Here is a 23246-nt window from a genome sequence, read left to right on the forward strand (position 1 = left end):
ATAGCAATGTCATTTTAGAAGATACAGAGTTATTTGCCACCCATTCTAGCAATCACTTTACCCTCTTTAATTAAAAGAAAAAAGTATCAAAAGGCAATCATCCTACCTCTCCCACCACGCATGTTCCTAATTATCACAGCACCTGGAAATTATACATTTTTATTCCCATTTTACAGATGAACAAGGGGCACCTCCAGATGGACGAACATCCCAGGTTTACCCTCCGGCCCAGGGAACATCTCTGTGCTCCCAACCTGCCAGCAGATGTAGCATCTGGCCCAGAAACTCTGCCTCCCGCCCGCCCCACCTCCCCCAGGCCTCATCTCTGCACCCGCGCTCTGCATTAACGTTCACTTGACTGTGCTCAGGGCCAACACCCGTTCGCCATACAGTGTGCACAGCCTGCTTCCTTCAAGAAGCACCAGCCCACCAGCTGGCCACTGTGCTGGCCAAGACCAACCTCTCCATCCATGGTCAGGACTGGGCTGGCCTGGCCTGGTCCCTCAGTAGCTCTGTCCAGTCGGACAGTGATGCCCGGGTCACCGCAAAGGCCAACAGGCCACCTGACACCCGACAGGCACTTGAGAACTTGAGAAGGCGCAAAACTGGAAATGACAAAACCAAAGACTCCGATCTTGCCTCCATTGCCTCCTAAAGTGACCGGTAATCATTTCTTTCATGCTGGACTGTTGCAGGGTTTTTTACCTCAGTACCCGGGGTTCGTTGTCTCGCCTCGAAGAATGAAGAGATGGACACAGAATATAATGAGCAGCAGTCAAAAGTTTATTAGAGTGTAAGGAAGTAAGAATAATAGGAAGGCTCTCTTTGCAGAGAAGGGGCGTTCGAAGGCGAATACCTGTGACTATAGGCAAGGGTCCGTGTTCTACAAGGTTTGGGTCGCCCCTCCTTCCCTTCCCCCTCGATCCTTCTCAGGTCCTTATTGGCTTGATAACTCTAGGTGCTGGGTTGTCCATTCCCGACTGGCTCCATTCCATTGTATGAGGGGTGGTCTGTGGCCAGAGTGTTCCTTGAGGGTCATATGTTTTATGGTCTACTACTTATTTTCAGTTAGGTCTTTTGTCAAATTCCTGAGGGGAACCTGAGGGAGAGTAGGTGGGGTCTGTTATGTTCTTAAGAGGAACATTACCCTCGAGGGAATCTGCTGTGGTCAGCATTGTTCCAAAGTATGTGTCTCTCCCCACCCAGGGACCTCAGGTCCTAATCTTTCCCTCTCTGCCTACTGGATCCTAGCTTTTCCTGTCATAGCATGCTGACTCCTCTTGGCCCATGCAACTTCCAAGTCAACAGAAACGGCAGGAAACAAAGGAAAGCCTGCGCACAAGCAACTAGCTTCTCTCTCCAAGCCCCTGCCACCCCCAGACTCATTCTACAAGCAACTATCCCTTTAACTTAAAAGAGCCTGTGGTGGCCCTGATAACACATCTATGGCCAGCTTAAGAGGTGACGGCTCACCCAGGCATCTTGCATGGGAAAAGGGGGATTCTTGCAAAGGGGAGATCTTTAGGACTGGCCAGATGACATTTGTAGCTGGAAGCCATCCACTCTGCCTGTGATTGTGGCTTCCTGGACCTGGTGATACAAAGTGAGGTGTATGTAGAAACATGCACGGATCACACAGCCCACCTCCTCCTGACCCAGGACCGACTACTGACCCACGCTGGGGGCTGATGCACCGGCGACTCCCACTTCAGCTCTGCCTCCAGCCAGACCTAAGACCTGTGGACTGCTATGGCTTCTGAAGAAATGCCCAGGGTCACACCGGCAAGGCAGAAAAACCAGCCAACCTCTACACAAGTGACACATGCCTGAGAAGAGGCTGTACTCATGGCACCCCACAGACGGGTGGCTGACCGGAGCCCTCAGATCATTCCTGCACACAGAGAAGGTTCATGCAACTGCCCATCAGTTACATGTGTTTAACACGATCCCCATGTCCCAATGCTGGCTGGGAGTCATCAGTAATAAAACCTGTCAAAGGGCCTAGAAGGAGGCACATGGGGTGTGCGAGAAAACCATCAGGGTGAGCTTTCCACACGCAAGGCTCTTTTTCTAAGCTGGATTCTGCCACGACTCAGCCGCTGGACCACGGGCAGCCACACTCTCTTTCTGAGAAGTGGGAGGCCAAAGGCTGGACTGGATGGGGATGGGCAGCGCTTCCCCTCAGCATCTGTACTCAAGCCACTGCCACCATGTTGGGCTGGACAGCAAGCCCTCATCCTTAGGACCGAGGCCTCATCCAGATGCGAGGCGTGGATAGCCACAGACCATCATTCCCAAAAAAGGAAATGGCGGCTCACTGCTGAAAAAAAATAGACTCACACAAATGCTCCTGCTGCTGCTGCCCCTGCTGCCACTTTCCAAACTTCAGAAAATGCCCAGAGAGAATAGACATTCAAGCTGTTGAGACCCGGCTATGTACCAGAATTTAGGAACCAACCCAACTGAATCCTCTGGATGAGAAAGGCACCTCGAAAAGAGGTCTCGAGAGCAGGTAACATGTGGCTGGCTTTCTTCCTCACCTGCCAAGGGCAGGGTTTTGGCCAGCTGATAGCTCAGGGTTCCTCCAAACCCAATGCTCGGGAAGAAGAGGGGCCCGCACACATGTGAAGACATTCAGATCATTTCCTGCAGGATCTGAGAAGTATTTTAAGAACTGAAGAAAAGAGCTGAGAAAAAAAAAATGTGTTGACATTGCCTGTCAAAAATCCAGTTTTAAGAAGAAAGAAAGCTGTTGCCTTTTTGAGGAGACACCATGCACTTGTTCTCCAAAGTTTCCTGCAAACCACAGAAGACGAGGAGCATGCCTATGTGGTTTCCACCCACTAAGATGCTCACCTGAGTAGTTTTCTGACGCAGCCCAGCGTCCAGATTTCCCCTTTGACTTCTTCCAGTGGCCGCATGCATAACTTGAGTGCATTTGCTGGTGACTCTGCCAAGGTCTTTGGACACCTTCCCTCTCTGGCACCATTTAACAAAAATGCAGCCCACACCAAGTCACCTATGCCCACACCTCCAGGTGAACACTCCCACCCAAGAGCACCATCCTCTTTCTATAGCTCTCTCCCCAATATCAAAGCATCAACCTAATACAATAACAAGAACATGCATGTTGTCCCCTGGGGAGGCAGGTGCAGAAGGAGAAAACAGAACAGATTCCATCACTGTCCTGCCAGGTAATTCTAGACTAACAAGTTTCTCTACTTCTGCAGAGTGAAAGTGATGGTGTAGAGGCTCTCTGACTTTCAGTTCCAGCTAAGATTTCTTCTGACTTAATCTCTGGGAAGCACATCAGAGGCTCCCAGTGTGTCCCAAACAAGATAAAGGCTTTGAGCAAGACCAACCTCTCCAAACATCCATTTCCTCAACCCTAGTATGAGAACAAAAATGTCAGTGGCTCTTTACTCCTTTGGGAATAGGGTCCTGTAACGGGTTGAATAGTGTCCCCACAAAATTTATGTCTAATCAGGACCTCAGAATGTGACCTTACTTAGAAATACAGTCTTTGCAGATGTTATTAGGTAAGCATCCTGAGATGAAATCATCCTGGATTTGGGGTGGGCCCAAAATGCAATGACTAGTGTCCTTCTAAGAAGAGACACACAGAACACAGGGATGAAGGCATGTGATACTCCTGGGTCATTGCATCCCCATGTGATGGTGTGGGATGAATGTCCCAATGTACCCATGAGACACGGAATATGCGTGAGAAGCCACTTTCATGGTGCTACACCTCAAAGATTTGACAGCCTGGGCTGTCCTAGTACAAACAGGACCATCTTCTCTTTGGGAAGTCTCCTCCCCACTGTTGTGAGCTCTCCCAAGACCCCATTTTTCTCCTTTATTTCCCCAGAATACAGCATAATCTTTTTATAGAGCAGACACTCAGTAATCTGTGGAGTTGGAGGTAAGCCAGTGAACAAACTCAACATGTACAACATGATCAAAACTCAATTTTATTTTTGTCCCACATTTCTTTGAGCTTTTTCAGTTGGGGGGGGGGCAGTGTTTCTTCCTGCATCTGTGTGAGGATGTATGAAGGCCCATGAAATCAGAAATCACACTCCTCTAAGCTGTGGGTCTCTCGTGGCTCCTTCTTCCACCTGAGCTCTTCCTAGCAACGTTTCCATGCCCTTCCAGGCACCTGTTGTCATCACTCTTCCAAACGGCACACATGGAATAAGAAGTCACTCCAGCCCTTGGGGGGGTGGGTGATGGGTACTGAGGAGGGCACCTGTTGGGATGAGCACTGGGTATTGTGTGGAAACCAATTTGACAATAAATTTCATATTTAAAAAAAATAAAAAATAAAAAGAAGTCACTCCAGCCCTAACCAACTTTGGGGTCAGTTCCACCCTCGAGCAATCTGCCAGGCGTGTCCTGCCCTCTTGGGATCGGAGGCCAGACCTCATGCCACAATTAGGTGCCAGTCCTCGACATCTGGATGAAACCATATCAAATTGGCTGAGTCATCAAAGACCCTCACCAGGCTTGGGTTCGAAGGTCATACTTCCTCAGTCTTTTCCAAAGTTGGGATGGAGGAAACTCAGAAACAGTAGTCTCTGAGGGACTCACTCCCCAGACCCCTCGCCCACATTCTCAGCCTCATGCATATGTGAGATCAGGCTGCGGTGCCCTGAACCACGAGACCAATGGAAGGGCAGTTTCCTGATAGATCCATGCCCACAAGATCTCTCTACCTCTGAAGCTCACCTGAGCTGAGTAAGGGCCAATAGCAATGATGGTTTGCAGCCACAGGGTCTGCAAGTGCAACTGTGAATGGGACAGCATCATACCTCTCAGGTCAGGATGCTATGCAATGTCCTGCCTTAGGAGCAGCTAGGAACCTCACATTTGTAATCATCTCTAAATAGCATCTAAAAACAACTATTTTCAGGCCAAGAGATCAGCACTTGTTAGTGTACTGTCTGTTAATAAAATTTCCTATCCAGCACCAGGAAGCTCATTATTTTTTTAAAAAATAATAGAATCTGTTTCTTCTATGAGGATAGCAGATGTTGGGTGTTCTCCTCTAAAGGATCACAGAATCAGGAGCACCTGGGTGGCTCATTGGGTTAAGTATCCAACTGTTGATTTCGGCTTGGGTCATGATCTCATGGTTCATAGGATCAAGCCCCACATAGGGCTCTGTGCTGACAGCATGGAGCCTGTTTGAGATTCTCTCTCTCCCTCTCTCTCTCTCTACCCCTCCCTCCCTCTCTTTCTCTCTCTCAAAATAAATAAACATTTAAAGTAAATAAATAAAGGATCACAGAATCAAATCACAGATGAGGTGTGGCCATCAGCTGTGCATCTTAGGGATGGATTGGCAGCCTGCCCACTTAGGTGGAGCCCCTTCCCGCTGCTGACAGCACATAGGCCAAGGAAAGCCCCCAAATGTCCCCATGCGCTTGGCAGCTTCAACCCAATGCACTCACTCTTCCCACCAGGGCAGCAAGGTCGCCTGGAGACCCACTACCATCACCCCCAATTTTATTCCAGGGAAAGGTCCAGCTGTGCCAGAGGAAAGCCCCTTCTGATTCCTAAGAGGTGATGCCCACTGGTAACAGTGGCGGCTGTCAGAAAAGATCAACACTGATTTACCCTCTGTATCTATTCAAAGCACTCTGTACTTCACATTGGGAAGCTCCGCTAACAGTCAATCCACTACAGTCTATGAAGGTGGAAAAATCACCACCGAGGCTTATGTTGCCCACCTCAGGAGCCCAAGACAAGAAGCTCCTCCAGAGGTCAGGAGCCCTCTGGGGTCAGGGCTCCCTTGGAAGCTGGGCTATCTTCTGGAGGTCAGTACCCACCCCCGACATACTGAGGTCAGGGCCACCCCAAAGTTCCAGTCTCACCCACAGAGGTCAGGCTCTCCCCTGGAATGCCAGCTGCACCCCCAGGTCAGGGCTCCCCCAGCCCCCACCAACAGAGGGTAGGTTCCCCCACTGCTCTGGAGGCTAGGGTGAAGCTACTGGGAGGCAACACAGCCAGGTAGGCAGGGGCTCTAGGGCACTCCTCGATGGAGACCCTAGGTAAGGTAGCAACCTGCCTCTTCAGGCTCTGTGAACCAGGAGGACCATACCCCCATCTCACGAGGGTGCTGTGCAGGTGACACGGGTTCACGCGTGTTCAGACCTGGAGGAACCCCATTAGCAACCCCATCCAGACCTTCCACTCAAGGGCTATTCCTTCTCCACTGTCCACACAGCATATCTATTTTCTTATCCCAATCTAATAGATTGAGAGCTGGGTAAAGACCTATTGGATAGTCTACAGCAAGAAAGACAAATTTTGAACTAAAGTTTAGTTCAGGATCAAAATAGTGCATTGTATCTTGTTTGTAGTAAGTTGTAGAGGGTATGAGACCAAAGAAGAGAATTTAATTCCTAGCGTATGTATAAATTTCCTACACAGTTCACTTAGCATGTTAACAAAATACACACAAAAATAAAACGTTATCTTCAAGCAAACACAATGCAAGTGGACCTAAAATGCATCTGGTTTGCTTCCTCCTCTTCCCACTGCCTGATCTGGACCTGAAGTTAATAAAGCAACAACAACCCACCCTTTGGCATTTTCCAAGCTGCACTCCCAGAGCACAGCCAAAACAAGAACATCAGCTGGAGTGCTCCCTGGTCACCGCAGCAACAAGGCCGCTGGCTGATTCCTGGAGAAAGCACTGTGGGAGGACCCCTGTGGGTCAGAAATGAGTTATTAGCCAAGGGTGCTAGGCACATACTTGAAGTCTCTGAGCCCTAAGTGACAGGGTTACCTGCAAACTTGGGAGCTCACCCGTCCGGCACAGGCAGTGCACGTGGCCCGTGAGGACCTCCTGCTTCAGACAGAGCCCGGCCTTCCGGGCCTGACAGCCCCTGAATGAGAAGCCAGGGTCCCCCCACCCCACCCAGGGTGATTCCAGTCAGGCAGGGGTGTGAGCCATGCTTCCGGCACACCTGACATGATGTGGAATACCAGAGCACTCTCAAATGATAGGGAATCCGATGCTCAGTCCTAAACAGCCCGAAGCCAGGCATGTACGGAGTGACTTATTTATCACCAACCCCCAAACAGGAAGGCAAGTTTCTCAGCACCAGCACACCGTGAACCAGGAGGGCAACACTGAACCGTGACAGAGAAGCTGACTGGGAGTGCTCACCTGGGAGAAATTTAAAAGAAGTTAACGGGCTGAAGCATTGAGCCCAAAAGGACAGATCGGGGAGGGTAGCAGGGTGTTAACAATGGCTATTCATGCTTTCACCACAGAGAGAAGAAATAGCCTTAAAATAGAATCTCATCACATCCTCCAGGACCAAATTTCACTAGTGTAACTGCATCTGTGAGGAAGAACCACAGAAGAAATCAGGTGTTCTTTGGGCTCAGCTATAAGTAATATATCGGCACCACCCACTGAGAGTTCTCTTTAAGAAGAAGCCGCCCCCTCCTTTTTCTGACCAACAAAGCCTTCACCTGGGCTCCTCAGTCCAGCACACTTGTCCAAATTGCACCACTCTCCTGCCTGGTCCACACCAATGTGGGTAATGCTTCGGTGTTCCCACTAACACCATGAAGGGTCCATGGACAGCAGGGTAGGAGGGAGAGGAAGGACACCCACCAGCGACAGCTTTCCAGCGCACTGTCCATCCTTTCCAAATGCATCACACTAACTGAACAACCACCAGCTTGTTGGAGAAAATGTTATTAGTCAACCACATTTGAGGGGCAAGAAAGAGACCCTTCCCAACTAGACTAGAAAATGTGCACTGAGATTCATGGGGCTGTTCTGGCGTAATTCTGTTTAATAGAAGCTGAGCAGTTCAGTTTAATTTCCTGACTTGATTGCAGGGTCATAAATTGTACCTTCCACCTCATGTTTCCAAATTCATTTTTCACTCTAATTACCACTCTGACCTCTCAACTGCATTGGTAAAAAGTTGGAGATCCAGTAAATGAAGGCCAAACAAAACCCTCCAGCAGATCACCTCCAAGAAACCACCTGCTGTAGCTGGGTAGAGGACCAGTGGCTTTGCTACCAGGGTCTGGGGGATCCCCTTAGCCCCGCCCACTAACCTCGAAGCCTCCACCAATCTCCTCAGCTCTGGCTTGTACATAGTACCCACCTGAGACCTTTCAGATGCAGATGCTTGAGTCCCACCTCCACAAGTTCTGATGGGACTGGTCTGGTGGCACCTTCGGCTTCAGCTTTATTAAAATCTTCCCAGGTGATTCTAGGAGCAGTAAAGATTTAGAACCCTGCACCTATTCTGTGCACACAAATTACATGCCAGTTCCCATCTTGGGTTATTTCTGATACCTTCCTCCCCACCCTACGGTGACTCATCATCATCCCACACATGAGGAGACCCTGCATCAAAGACCCTCAACCAGGCTCTCTGCATGATAAATGAGAAGGTTTCTGAAGGAAAATTAAACTAATCAGAGTGATTTACCCTCGATTTAGTCACCAAGAGGTGATATCACAGTAGCTCATGAAATCCCTCTACAAGGATCTTCAATGAAAGAGCATTATCCATAGGGACTAAGAGGTCACCTCAAAGGTAACGCGGCTGTTAAGAGCTGGAAGTTCCTGCACCTGCCCCTCCGGGGTCCCACATCCTGGAGCCACTTTTACTGTCATTTCCATCTCTGACATCCCTGGTAGCAACCACTGAGTTCTGGCTTTCTTCTCTTCCACATCAACTTTGGTAGTGATTTCATGACCAATAAACACCACACATCAAAGTTGTCCTGAGACACTCTACATATGTGTACAGTTTAGTTACACTCAGTAATCACCCCAATCTGGGACCACTTCTAGGATGGGACGGCATAGGGCAACACTCACTCTGCCGGTTCAACATGCCAGATAGTTATCAGAGTTGAGCTATACAGCACCAGCACCCAACACTGTGGTTCGCATTTCAGTTCTCACGCTACATTAGCCATGATAATGGCTAAGGGAGAGACTTTGCTGCCAGGTCCGCAGGCAGAAATCACTGTGTGCGTAACAGCTGCATCACGACCAGTCAGGGCACTTCTTCCAAAGACTGTCAGCAATGGGTCACTGTGCATCCTTGCTGTTCACACAGACAACAAAGCATGTAGGTGCACTGGCTCCTTGTCTTCCGGTGATAAACCACATAACATTTCACAGAAACAGACACTGGGAAAGACAGAACTGACCAAGAAAGAGACAAGTGCAGAAAAGAAGTGAAAACTGATAAAACAGGAAGTGAAGTTTGAATCAAAGGCCAATGGAATCGGAGGAGAAACAGCTGAGCTGGTGAATATGGACACAGCCTCGTCTGAGAGACTCTAGATGTACAGCTGCATGAATTCGGGGAAGACAGCTCATCCACATAGACGAGGGAATGGCTGTGAGGAAAAGGGTGCAGACAAGAACGTGGTGCCAGCAAAAATATTCACAGTAAGGAACACTCAGAGATATTCCACAACACTGAACATGCAAAGGACAAACCTGGAAGCTGATCCAAACCTAGAAAGGTGCGTGACAATCCCCAGGTCACAGAAAAGACACTTTCTTATGATCGTTAAGTTCTAATACAAGAAGGCAAGTGCTGCTCAAAGTAGACCGGGGGCACTTTCACTCTCAATGTTTCTAATGCATTAAGTCACACTGTACTAAAGCAATGCTAGGGTTTTTACTTCCCTCTATATTTATAACCAGAAGTAAAAGAATTTTTAATGTTTTTACCAAAAAGTTTAAAGGTCACAGAGTCACTGCAATTTTCCCCACTGGTCATTAATGATGATTTGGCCCAGTGTCAGCTTGGTGGCCCTTGTTAAGGCCCTACACCCCGGTGTAGGGTGGGGCTAGCCTGGCACTGGTTTGTGAGTGACTCTGCTTCTCTTGCTGTCTACTACAGCATTCTGTGTTTCAACATTGCATCTAAGCACACCCACAGCATTGCCAAGTTTTGAGGGAAAGACTGGCCGGACTAAAAGCATGTGTCTTGGACAATGTGGTTTCTGTCACTGACTAGCAATAAGCATCTTTGTGTACTTCCACCATTCTGAAATATTACTGAGAGGACAGCACAGCCTGATACTATTTTCTAACATGAAGCCCTTTTGGCCAAGAAGGCCCCATTTCAGGAAACGACTGTTGTGCAAACATTACACACGCTATAACAAGCCAACATCCTTTCTCTCCTTTAATCACTTATCATAGATGCAGGAAGTCTATATCAAGGGCACTGGGGAGCCCTTAAGACTCAGAGAAATGCAGTGCTTCACAAAAACATTGTTAAAGTGGAAAGTCAAATGAGCGGCAGCTCTTTCTTTCCCTCGTTACTTCTAAAGAATTGATACTGATTTGCACAGACCTTCCTCCTACACTTCATGCCAAGAGGCCAGTCAGCAGTGCACTGCCAAGCAGAATTAAAATGATATATTTATCTTGAGCATGCCAAGTAAACAGTACAATTAACAAGCCCTCCATGGCTTTACTTGGCCAGTATTCACCAACAAGAGATTTCTAACACTGCAAAGAATGTTTTAAAGTCTTTGGAAGCTTAGCATTTCGTTATTTTACTGTCTCCAAATCTAGAAGCAAGGAGTAGTCTCTGTTTCAAAGACCATTTTTGAAAGAGAAGACTTTTACAACCAGCATAGACAGACAGAAAATCTACCTTGTGTAGAGTCTCATTGAACTGTAAAAGATTTTTACTACCTGTATTATTTATTCAACAGGCATGTGCTTGAAAGCCCAATAGTTTGGTAATTATTATGCTCTTGTGCACATGATTTCATCTAAAATATCTCCACAAAGAAGGACACTACATAATCCTAACGGGGACAATCCAACAAGAAGATACAATAATTGCAAATATTTATGGACCCAACACGATAGCACCCAAACACATGAAACAGTTAATAACAAACATAAAGGAAATAATCCATAGTAAACAATAATAATAGGGAACTTTAACACCCCACTAAGATAAATGGAACAATCATCCAAAAAGAAAATCAACAAGGAAAGAGTGCCTCTGAATGACACAGTGGACCAGATGGAGTTAACAGATATAGTCAGAACATTCCATCCTAAAACAGGGGACTACATATTCCTTCAAGGCCACATGGAACATTCTCCAGAAAAGACCATGAATTAGGCTACAAAACAAGTGTCAGCAAATTCAAAAAGACCAAAGTCATACCATGCATCTTTTCTGCCACAACACTATGAAAGTAGAAATCAACCATAAGAAAAAATCTGGAAAGACCACAAATACATGGAGGTTAAATAACATCTACTAAACAATGAACTGGTCAACCAAGAAGTCAAAAAAATAAAAAACTGCACAGAAACAAATGAAAGTGAAAATACAATGGTCCAAAATCTTTGAGATGCAGCAAAAGGGGTTCTAAGAGGGAAGTTTATAGCAATGCAGGCCTACCTCAAGAATCAAGAAAATTTTCAAATAAACAACCTAAGCTTACACCTAAAGGAGCTAGAAAAAAAAGAAAAAACCAAAACCAGCAGAAGGAAGAAAATAATAAAGATTGGAACAGAAATAAATTATATAGAAACTAGAAAGACAATAGAACAGATCAGTGAAATCAGAAGCCGATTCTATGAAAAGATCAAGAAAATTAATAAACCTCTAACCAGACTCAAAAGAAAAAAAAAAAAAAGAAAAGAGAGAGACAGAGGACTCAAACAAAATCACAAATGGAAAAGGAGAAATAATAACCAACACCACAGAACTACAAACAATTGTAACAGATTATTATGAAAAATTATATGCCAACAAAATGAACAGCCTAGGAGAAATGGATAAATTCCTAGAAACAAATAATCTACCAAAACTGAAGCAGGAAGAAATATAAAAATTTGAATTGAAAAAATCTGAGACTGATTACCAGCAATGAAATTTTATCAGCAATCAAAAAACTCCCAACAAACAAAAGTCCAGGGCCAGATGGCTTCACAGGTGAATTCTAATAAACATTTAAAGAAGAGTTAATACCTATTCTTCTCAAACTATTCCAAAAATTAGAAGAAGAAGGAAAATTTCCAAATTCATTCTATGAGGCCAGCATTACCCTGATACGAAAACCACATAAAGACACCATAAGAAAAAGAAAACTAAAGGCCAATACATCTGATGAACACATATGCAAAAATCCTCAACAAAATGCTAGCAAACCCAATCCAACAATACATTTAAAAAAAACCATTCACCACCATGATCAAGTAGGATTTAGTTCTAGATACAAGGGTGGTTGGATGTTCACAAATCACTCAACGTGATACATCAATAAGAGAAAGGATAAAAACTATATGATCATTTAAATAGATGGAGAAAAAGGATTTGACGAAGTACAATATACACTCATGATAAAAACAAAAAACCCTCAACAAAGTAGGTCTAGAGGGAACATGCCTCAACATAATAAAGGTCTTGTATGAGAAACCCACAGCCATACTCAATGGGGAAAAACTGAAAGCTTTTCTCCCAAGGTCAGGAACAAGACAGAGATGTCCACTCTCACCACTTTTATTCAACATACTACTGGAAGCCTTAGCCACAGCAATCAGAAATAAAAGGCATCCAGGGGCGCCTGGGTGGCTCAGTTGGTTAAGTGTCCAAGTTCGGCTCAGATCATGATCTCATGGTTAGTGAGTTCTGGTCCCACATTGGGCTCTGTGCTGACAGCTCAGAGCATAGAGCCTGCTTCAGATTATGTCTCCCTCTCTCTCTCTGCCCCTCCCCCTGCTCACATTCGCTCTCTCTCTCTCTCTCTCTCAAAAATAAATTAAAACATTAAAAAAAAATTCTTAATAAAAGGCATCCAAATTGGTAAGAAAGAAGTAAAACTTTCAGTATTTTCACATGAAATGATACTATATATATAGGAAACCCTAAAGATTCCACACAAAAAAAACCTACTAGAATTGATAGATAAATTCAGTAAAGTCACAGGATTTAAGACCAATGTGCAGGGGCACCTGGGTGGTTCAGTCGGTTGAACGTCCGACTTGGCTCAGGTCATGATCTCACTGTTTGTGGGTTCAAGCCCCGCATCGGGCTCTGTGCTGACAGCTCAGAGCCTGGAGCCTACTTCTGATTCTGTGTCTCCCTCTCTCTCTGCCCCTCCCCTGTTCATGCTCTCACTGTCTCTCAAAAATAAATAAATGTAAAAAAAAATTTTTTTAAAAGACCAATATGCAGAAATCTGTTTCATTTCTATATACTAATAATGAAGAAGCAGAAAGAGAAATTAAGAAAATAATACCAATCACAATTGCACCAAAAATAATAACATAGCCAGGAATAAACTTAAACAAAGAGGTAAAAGATCTGTACTCCATGGGGCACCCCAGTGGCTCAGTTGGTTAAGGTCCGACTTCAGTTCAGGTCATGATCTCATGGTACATGGGTTCGAGGCCTCCATCAGGCTCTGTGCTGACAGCTCAGAGCCTGGAGCTTACTTCAGATTCTATGTCTCCCTCTCTCTCTGACCCTCCCCCACTTGTGCTCTGTCTCTCTCAAAAATAAACATAAAAAATTTTAGAGAAAAAAAAAAAAGAAAGAAAGATCTGTACTCTGAAAACTATAAACCAGTGATGAAAGAAATTGAAAACAACCCAAAGAAACAGAAAGACATTCCATGCTCATGGACTGGAAGAACAAATATTGTTAAAATGACTATACTACCCCAAACAATCTACACATTTATTGCAATCCCTATCAAAATACAGAACTAGAACAATCCTAAAACGTGTATTGAACCACAAAAGACCCTGAATAGCCAAAGCAATCTTGAAGAAACAACAGAACAAACCTGGAGGTATCACAATCCTGGACTTCAAGTTATATGACAAAGCTGTAGTAATCAAAACAGTATGGTACTGGCACAAAAACAGATGCATTATCAATGGAACAGAAAAGAAAACCCAGAAATAAACCCACAATTACATTATCAATTAATCTTTGACAAAGGAAGAAAGAATATCCAGTGGGGAATAAAAGACATTCTCTTCAACAAATGGTGTTCGGAAAACTGGACAGCTACATGCAAAAGAATGAGACTGGACCACTTTCTTACACCACATACAAAATAAACTCAAAATGTATTAGGACTTAAATGTGAGACCTGAAAGCATAAAAATACTAGAGAACACAGGCAGTGACTAGAACACGGGCAGTAACTTCTTTTTCATTCATCGCAGCAACTTCTTACTAGAGGCAAGGGAAACAAAAGCAAAAATGAACTATTGTAACTGTAACAAAATAAAAACCTTCTGCACACCAAAGGAAACAATCAACAAAGGCAAAAGGCAATCTACTGAATGGAAGAAGATACTTGCAAATGACCTATCTGATAAAGGGTTAGTATCCAAATTTATAAAAAACTGATACAACTCAACACCCCCAAAACAAATAATCAAATTAAAAAATGGGCAAAAGACATGAACAGACATTTCTCCAAAGAAGACATCCAGATGGGCAAGAGACATATGGAAAGATGCTCAACATCACTGATCATCAGGGAAATGAAAATCAAATCTGTAGTGAGTTAGCACCTCACCCCTATCAAAATGGCTAAAATCAACAACTCAAGCAACAACAAGCGTTGGTGAGGATGTGGAGAAAGAGGAACCTTCATGCACTGTTGGTGGGAATGCAAACTGGTGTGGCCACTGTGGAAAACAGTACAGAGGTTCCTCAAGAAGTTAAAAATAGAACTACTCTATGATCCAGTAATTCCAATACTGGGTATTTACCCAAAACGTAGAAAAACACTCACTCAAAGGAATGCGTGCACCCCAAGTTTATTGAAGCATTGTTTACAATAGCCAAACTGTGGAAGCAGCCCAAGTATCCATGCACTCAGTGATGAATGGATAAAGCAGATGCGGTGTATATTTATTCAATGGAATATTACTAGGCCATAAAAAATCTTTCCATTTACAACAGCATAGATGGAGCAAGAGAGTATTATTCTAAGCAAACTAAGTCGGGAGCGCATGGGTGGCTCAGTCGGTTAAGGGTCCGACTTCAGCTCAGGTCATGATCTCACAGTTTGTGAGTTCGAGCCCCGTATCGGGCTCTGTGCTGACAGCTTAGAGCCTGGAGTCTGCTTCAAATTCTGTGTCTCCCTCTCTCTCTGCTCCTCCCCCACTCATGCTCTGTCTCTCTCTCCTTCAAACATAAATAAAAACATTTTAAAAAATTAAAAAAAAATAAGTCAGTCAGAGAAAGACAAATACCATATGATTTCACTCATATTTGCAATTTAAGAAACAAAACAAATGGGCAAAGGATGAAGAGAGAGAGAAACCAAGAAACAGACTCTTAACTTTAGAGAGCAAACTGGCGGTTGCCAGAGGGGAGGTGGGTGGCGGGATGAGTTAAATAGATGAAGGGGATTAACAGTGCATGTCGTGATGAGCGCTGAAGAATGCACAGAATCACTGTATAGTCCACTTGAAACTAATAGAACGCTGTATGTTAACTGTACTGGGATGATAATAAAAGCTTTTAAAAAAGCCTCCAAAGGTAAGCGGGAATACGCCATATTATAACAGGTTCCTGCCACATTCGTGTACAAGCACTTTAGTAAGTGAGCAAGGAACAAAGAAAGCATTCGTTCTCCCCAAATAGGCACTGTTTTGTCTTTCTGCCCAAAGCAGGAAAAAAGGAGCTCACGCCATGTGAGGCAACACCTGGGACCCCGGAGCACAGCAGTGTGGAGAGGCCGTGAAGAGAATGTAGAGAAAGCCCTCCATGCAGCGGGTTCTGCCCAGCACAAGCTCCCTTTGACCTTCGCACCCCGGTCCCTCAGGGGCTCTGTTTGGAACACAAATCTCGGGTTTGTCGTTTTGAGGGCGGAGGTGTCCAGGACTTCTTTAGCAGTGAGGTCAGCACATGTGCCTCCCTCTTCATCAAAGACAAATGAGATCAGCATATCTGCAAAGCGGATTTCAATTAAAGAGGTATTTTCAAGAAAGGAAGGCTTGATGAATATTATGCCCAATCAACTTACACATGTAGACATAATTTCTGAGTTGTTTTTCCCTTCCCAAAGAGCAGGGCTGTCATAATGTGAATCATGAAAACAATACCTTCACTCTCTATCAAATGGGCTTCTGGAAAAATAACCCCTAAGCAATGAGTCTCATCTCCCTTCTCTTGCATCCCCATTGGTGAAACAACAGTATCTGCTGTGACTGTGGATGGAGTGGGGCAGTCTTCCCCTGCCCCATCTTTGTTCATGAGATGTGTCCACATCCCCAGCATGGCTGTGTCACAGACTGAGAAACCATGGGGACTACAGCCTCAGGAATAAAGCACTCCAGGTTCCAACAGAGCCATGCAGAGAAATTCTACCCATTATCTTCCTAGAATTTCCAAAGCCTGTCAGCTTTCAGAAAGCAGCCACATGCCCAATTCTGCCAAGATCTTCCTCTGATAAAACTAAGTGAATTCAGGTTCATTTCTGGAGTGACAATTCTCAAATAGCCTTAAGCCTATGTGGCTCAGATTTTTATTCCAGGTTTGAGAGTAAAAATAAACCAGTTATAAACATTTACCAGTCACATTACCAGTTAGTAATACACTAGTACATGCATTACATACTATAATTTAGTCTCAGGTCTTCAGATAAAAATTTCAATTGAATCACAATTAAAAGGAAGAATTTAACTTGTTGCATATTATTGAGACCCACTGCATTAATAAATATCAATATAAGATTCATTTTATTACTTAGAGTCTTCAAATCTATTTTAAGTTGGGGTAAGAGTACAGGGTTACTGAATTCTAAATGAAATATAACTTTTAATTCTTTATGCAAAATACATCAACAAAACGTTATCTAAAGTTTCTGACATATTTTCCTTTTTGTAGTTTGTCCAAGAGAGATATGTCAAGAAGCAGCTTTCCTATGCTGTGCCTCAAAAATAAATGGAAAGAAAGAAATGTAACAGATGGCTCAGATTAAATTTGAACAGTGATAAGTAATGGCTTTTAGGACAGCTGGGTAATGTACTCTTTGCTCAAAAACATGTTTGATCTGAAACACAAAAACAATCTTATGGTTTCCATGAAAGTGAAAAAAAAACGCAGCTGAATAGTGGAGCAAATCACTGGGTTTCTCTCCAATATGTTCTGTGCTGCTTTGAGAGCCATATGTTCTGTTTGATATAAATGGTATATAACTGAAATCTAAAATTCTTACATTTAGAAGTAGTGATCAAACATTTTTCTGCCACATATTCATCAATAGCTGTGGAGAAAATAAGGAATCACTATTACCCCTAAGGTCTGAAGTAAAGAAATGCAGCTGTCTTAACTATAAACAACGTAGGTCCTCCTTCACTACCAGATATGTGCAATATTCCACAGCACAGGTACTGAGATTAGAGACCAAGGTCCTCTTTTTTTTTTAAGCTTATTTATTTATTTTTTGAGAGAAAGACAGAGAGAACAAGTTGGGGAGGGGCAGAGAGAAAAGGAGAGAGAGAATCCCAAGCAGGCTCCATGCTGTCAGTGCAGGGCCCAATGCAGGGCTTGAACTCACAAACGTGAGATCATGACCTGAGCCGAAACCAAGAGTCAGATACTTAGCCCACCGAGCCACCCAGGCGCCCTGAGACCAAGTTACTCTAAAGGAGGTAATTTGGTCATTAGCAACGAAGGTTCATCACAGAAATACTCCAAGAAAATCCACTATTCCAAGAGTATCTACAGAAGAAGTGTCGTTAACATGCAATTTTGCTAGAATTCATTAATTTCACAAGCTTACTGAATCCTGCCTCAGAGATCGACAACCGTGTCATCACTGGCCTACAAGGAAATTCAACTGCAACCAAGAAAAATCTACAACACTGAAAAACTACAGATGAAAAATCCCAGCGGGCTTTCAATCTGCAAAGACAGCTTCCCACACGTCTGGAAAAGGAGAAATGGGATGCTTTGGTTTGAGTGAATTGTAATATGCACATGGAGAGGCATCAGCAAATCCCCTCAGTGGAAGCTCCAAAACACCATCTGACTTCCTGAATTACAAATCTGGACGTAGAAGGGAGCTGGAAAACTCTGAATGCTGCCAGATCCTCATTTCGGATGTATGCACAAACTCTTGCATGTCTCAAAGAAAGTCAAATACAAGGAAGATAGAAACAAGGAAAAAGAAGAAGAGAGACCTGGGGTGCCTGGGTGGCTTAGTCGGTTAAGGGTTTGACTCTTGATTTCAGCTCAGGTCACCATCTCACGGTTCGTGAGATTGAGCCCCGAATTGGGCTGTGCTGAGCATGAGGCCTGCTTAAGATTCTCTCTCTCCCTCTCTCTGCCCCTCCCCTGTTCCCACATTCATGCTCTCTCCCTCTCTCTCTCTCTCTCTCTCTCAAAAATGAAGGAGGAAGAGGAGAAGGAAGAAGAGGGAGGGGAGGAAGAAGTGGAAGAGGAAGGAGGGGGGAGGAGGAAGAGAAGGCGGAGGGGGAGGAGAAGAAAAGAGACCCATACTCCCCCTGAAGCGGCAAATGGCCACCTGAAATGCTGCCGTGTGCGGCACTGAGCGAGGCCCAAGGCAGGAAGCGCAGGCCTCTGGGTGACCACCAACCAGACCCCGTCACAGTGACTGGGTTCAGCCAGCCGGAACATGCTCAGGTCCCATGTGTCTGGATTTCACCAGCATGGCAAGTGGAGAGGAAGACAAGATGGACGGGCGCCGTGTGCTCCTGACTGCTTCTCCAAAGGCAGAGGGAGAAGCGGGGCATGTGTAGGGCGCAGGCCAGCCTCCTGGACAGGACCTCCAGTCTCATCTGGCAGAGCGGCCTTCTCTGCTAGTCAGCCCAAGGCAACAAGCAAGACAAGAAAGCCTGAGGTGGGGGTCCTTATGCAAGTTAACCCCAAACGCTGTCACTTGTGAAGACAGGGAAAGGCTTGAGTGGGGAGTTAACCCCGAGAAACAGACCACTGGTGAGGAGTGGTGAGAAACTACAACCGCATCTCCTTTGTGCCCGCTGTGGGCACTCCCCCACGACAGGGCAGGCCACAGCTGCCTGAGGGCCTTCGGGGACCCTCTGGACATTGAGGCAGTGGGCAGGAGCAGTCTGTGAGGATCTCGCTGGATGCCCCTCCCCTCCCCCAGTGGCCTCCAGTGTCCCATCAGCAAGTCCCAAACTGTGTGTCTTCACGGCACTCTGCTCAGCCAGGACTCTCCTAAAGGAGAGGATCCTGGAGATGAGTCTCGCTCCCTCCTCTTCTAGATGAGGAAATCCAGGAGCAGAGATGTGACGCTACCGGGAAGACCAGAGAATCAGGGCCAGGCTGGAATAAGGACGGCAAAGATGCACGGAGTCTCTGTGTCCAACAGTTTTGTTTCACTTGATCCTCACGCTCCCCTCTGAGGTTGCGATTTCTCGCCTGCACTTTGTAGACGAGGAAAACGAAACCAGAGAGCATAAAGAGCACTCTCAAGGTCTGGGGGCTTAGAAGTGGCTCGGCCTCCCCAAGGCCCTCCCGCTGGGCCCCTCCCGGCTGACCACCCGAAGACACCGGCTGGTTTTCACAAGAGGAGATGCATACTGACACGTGGCCCAGGAGTGCCCTGTGCCTTGCGCACAATGTCTCCCTACGGACACAGAGACCCGGGCAGCAGGGTGAGAGGTTATCACCGGTTCTATTCACTGGGCGGCCCATTCTCCGCTTGGCTTGAGTAAGCGGCCGCCCAAGCGGAGGAAAAGCGCTGATAAAACAGGAAGCCATACGGACTCTCTATCAGCTATAATGGAGTCCAGTGAAGGAGCAAGGTGGGGCACGACTGCCAGAAACTCTGCCCACTAACACTTCCTGCTCTGAGGTCTGCAATCACAGCGCACTGGCTCTGAGCGGCCAAGTGCACACTGTTCTATGCAAAACCAGAGACGGACCGTAACTGCTGGAGGTGAAGATGAATTACAGACCAGCCTGCTCCTCCTCAGTAAGTCTCTGCTACGTTTAAACAAGTAGCGGTGCAGCCGGAGGGGCCCACCGCTAGCCCTGGACGGTCAGTTCCATAAGTCAGCTTGGCGAAGCTGTCACACCCAGCTATTTCAAAGAATGCCAGCAGGGGCGCCCGGGTGGCTCAGACGGTTGAGCGTCAGGCTTCAGCTCAGGTCATGACCTCACGGTTTGTGGGTTCGAGCCCCATGTCGGGCTCTGTGCCGACAGCTCAGAACCTGGAGCCTACTTCAGATTCTGTGTCTCCCTCTCTCTCTGCCCCTCCCCCACTCATGCTCTGTCTCTCTCTCTCTCTCTCTCTCTCTGTCAAAAATAAACAAGCATTAAAAGAGAAATTTTTTTTTTAAATAATAAACAAACACCAGCATAGGTGTGGATGTGACTGCCAACCACTATCACTGACTTTAAGTAAAAGGGCATTACTGTCTGTAAGGTGGGTGGGCGTCATCCAGTGAGTTGGAGGTCTAAAGAACAAAGGCTGAGGTTTCTGGAAAAGGAAACTCTTGCCTGAGTTTGCAGACTCAGAGCTGCCCTACAAATTTCGAACTTATGCGCCTACAATCCCATGAGCCAATCCCTTAAAATAAAGTTCTTTACAGACACACATATGCACACACCCCACACACATACACACCTTGTTGGTTCTGTTTCTCTGGAAACCCTGACTGACACAGTGGTAGAGATAAATATGGAAATATGTTAATACAACAAAATAGCACAAGAGGTATATCCTGACCTAGAGGCACATCCAAGCACACCGAGGGCACACAGCAGCAACAAGCTTATCAGCGGGAACTGGGAAGGCAGATCAGAGAGACGCTCTTAGAAAGGTGGGCTGGATGAACCAGGGGACCAAGCAGACTTGTCAGGTAAGGAAGGGGAGGGACAGATCCACATAGAGAGCAGATTTGGATAGGGACAGCACACAGGACGGAGGAAGCCTGGCTGGGTGAGATGAGACAAGAGCTGCCCTCTGACCATCCTGCAGGTACAGCGAGAGAAGCACACACAAAGGGCAAGCTTGAGGGACCAGAACAGGTCTGCTGGTTGAAGCTAAGAACCCGCAACTATGCACTGACAAAGTCCTATCTGATTTACCATCAGAAAAGAGGCTAATGGTTTCCTGTCTCACATTTAGGTCTTTCATCCATTTTGAGTTTACTTTTGTGTATAGTGTAAGAAAGTGGTCCAGTTTCATTCTTCTGCATATTGCTGTCAAGTTCTCCCAGCACCAATGGCTAAAGAGACAGACAGGAAACCATCAAAACCCTAGAGGAGAAAGTAGGCAACAACCTCTTTGACCTCAGCTGCAGCAATTTCTTGCTCAACACATCTCTGAAGGCAAGGGGAATAAAAGCAAAAATGAACTATTGGGACATCATCAAGATAAAAAGGTTTTGCACAGTGAAGGAAACAGTCATCAAAACTAAAAGGCAACCAACAGAATGGGAGAAGATATTTGCAAATGGCACATTGGATAAGGGGTTAGTATCCAAAATCTATAAAGAACTTATCAAACTCAACACTTGAAAAACAAATAATCCAGTGAAGAAACGGGCAGAAGACATGAATAGACACTTTTCCAAAGAAGACGTCCAGATGGCTAACAGACACATGAAAAGATGCTCAACGTCAATCATCATCAGTGAAATACAAATCAAAACCACATTGAGATACCACCTCACACTGGTCAGAGTGACTAAAATCAACAACTCAGGCAACAACAGGTGTTGGTGAGGCTGTGGAGAAAGAGGAACCCTCTTGCACTGTTGGTGGGAATGCAAACTGGTGCAGCCGCTCTGGAAAACAGTGTGGAGTTTCCTCAAAAAATTAAAAATAGAACTACCCTATGACCCAGCAATAGCATTGCTAGGCATTTATCCAAAGGAAACAGGAGTGCTGATTCATAGGGTCACATGTACCCCAATGTTTATAGCAGCGCTATCAACGATAGCCAAATTATGGAAAGAGTCCAAATGTCCATCAACCAATGAATGGATAAAGAAGATGTGGTTTAATATACAATGGAATACTACTTGGCAATGAGAAATAATAAATCTTGCCATTTGCAACAACGTGGATGGAACTGGAAGGTATTATGCTGAGTGAAATAAGTCAGAGAAGAACAGATATCATATGTTTTCACTCATATGTGGAACTTGAGAAACTTAGCAGAAGACCATGGGGGAAGGGAAGGGGGAAAAAATAGTTTCAAACAGAGAGGGAGGCAAACCATAAGAGACTCTTGAATGCAGAAAACAAACTGAGGGCTGATGGCGGGGGGGGGGGAATGGGTGATGGGCATTGAGGAGGGCACTTGTTGGGATGAGCACTGGGTGTTGTATGTAAACGATGAATCATGGGAATCTACCCCCAAAACCAAGAACACACTGTAGACTGTATGTTAGCTAACATGACAAATTTTTAAAAAAGGAAAAGAGGCTAAAATCCTATTCCTCTCTAGTTGATGCTTCAGTATCTAATCTGCCTTAAATTTTGCTTGGTTTCCAAACTTCAGTGGTTCTCTTAACCTCAAATCAAGTGTTAAAATAGGGTGTTCTGGAACCCAAGAAACCCGCTGAGAATCTTTAAACAGGAGCCACATATGAAACTGGCTCCCACAAGACAGATGTGGAAGCCAAGCACTGTATTTCAGGCCAAAATTTAAAAAGTAACTTTTTTATGTGGGGAATCATAGGTGCTGAATACATAGAAGGAAAGGTGTGCTTTAGAACACTGGAGAGAAAGAGACTGTTCTTTACAGCTCAGAGAGAGCAATGGGAAGACCCTTAAAAAAGCCTTTCCAGAAAGTCACTTAGGCTGTTCTTTTAAGACACACAGAGAAAATATAGAGAAGAAGACTAAAACTATTCATAACCCACCAACTGGAGAAATTGCCATTAGCATTCTGGTATACTTCCCTTTTTTTCCCACTTGGGCATTCTTTACGTACAGGAGATCACATTACTTATAAAATTGTATAGCTCCCTTTTTCATTTAACATCATTTCATAAGAACAGTGCCTGGCTGGCTTAGTCTGTAGAGCATATGACTCTTGATCCCAGGGTTGTGAGTTTGAGCCCCATGTTGGGTATAGAGTTTACTTAAAAATAAAATCTTTACAACAAACAAAAAAACCCCACATCATTTCATAAGAGTTGCCTTTCCCCTAGAAAACTCTTTATAAATATCATTTTAAATACACCTGAAACTAATATTACACTGTATGTTAACTAACTGGAATTTAAA

At 45.1% G+C, this 23246-nt stretch overlaps 1 protein-coding gene across 5 annotated transcripts in view; it reads right to left on the reverse strand.

Annotated features, from left to right (window-relative positions):
* Positions 1-23246, reverse strand: part of PTPRN2 (protein tyrosine phosphatase receptor type N2) — a 766821-nt gene that overhangs the window by 657305 nt on the left and 86270 nt on the right. The window lies entirely within an intron of this gene.

This window comes from Lynx rufus, unplaced genomic scaffold, assembly GCF_022079265.1.
Source record: "Lynx rufus isolate CCGP_SWC_20201006 ecotype Redwood Valley unplaced genomic scaffold, mLynRuf1.p SCAF_4, whole genome shotgun sequence".
Taxonomy (NCBI): domain Eukaryota; kingdom Metazoa; phylum Chordata; class Mammalia; order Carnivora; family Felidae; genus Lynx; species Lynx rufus.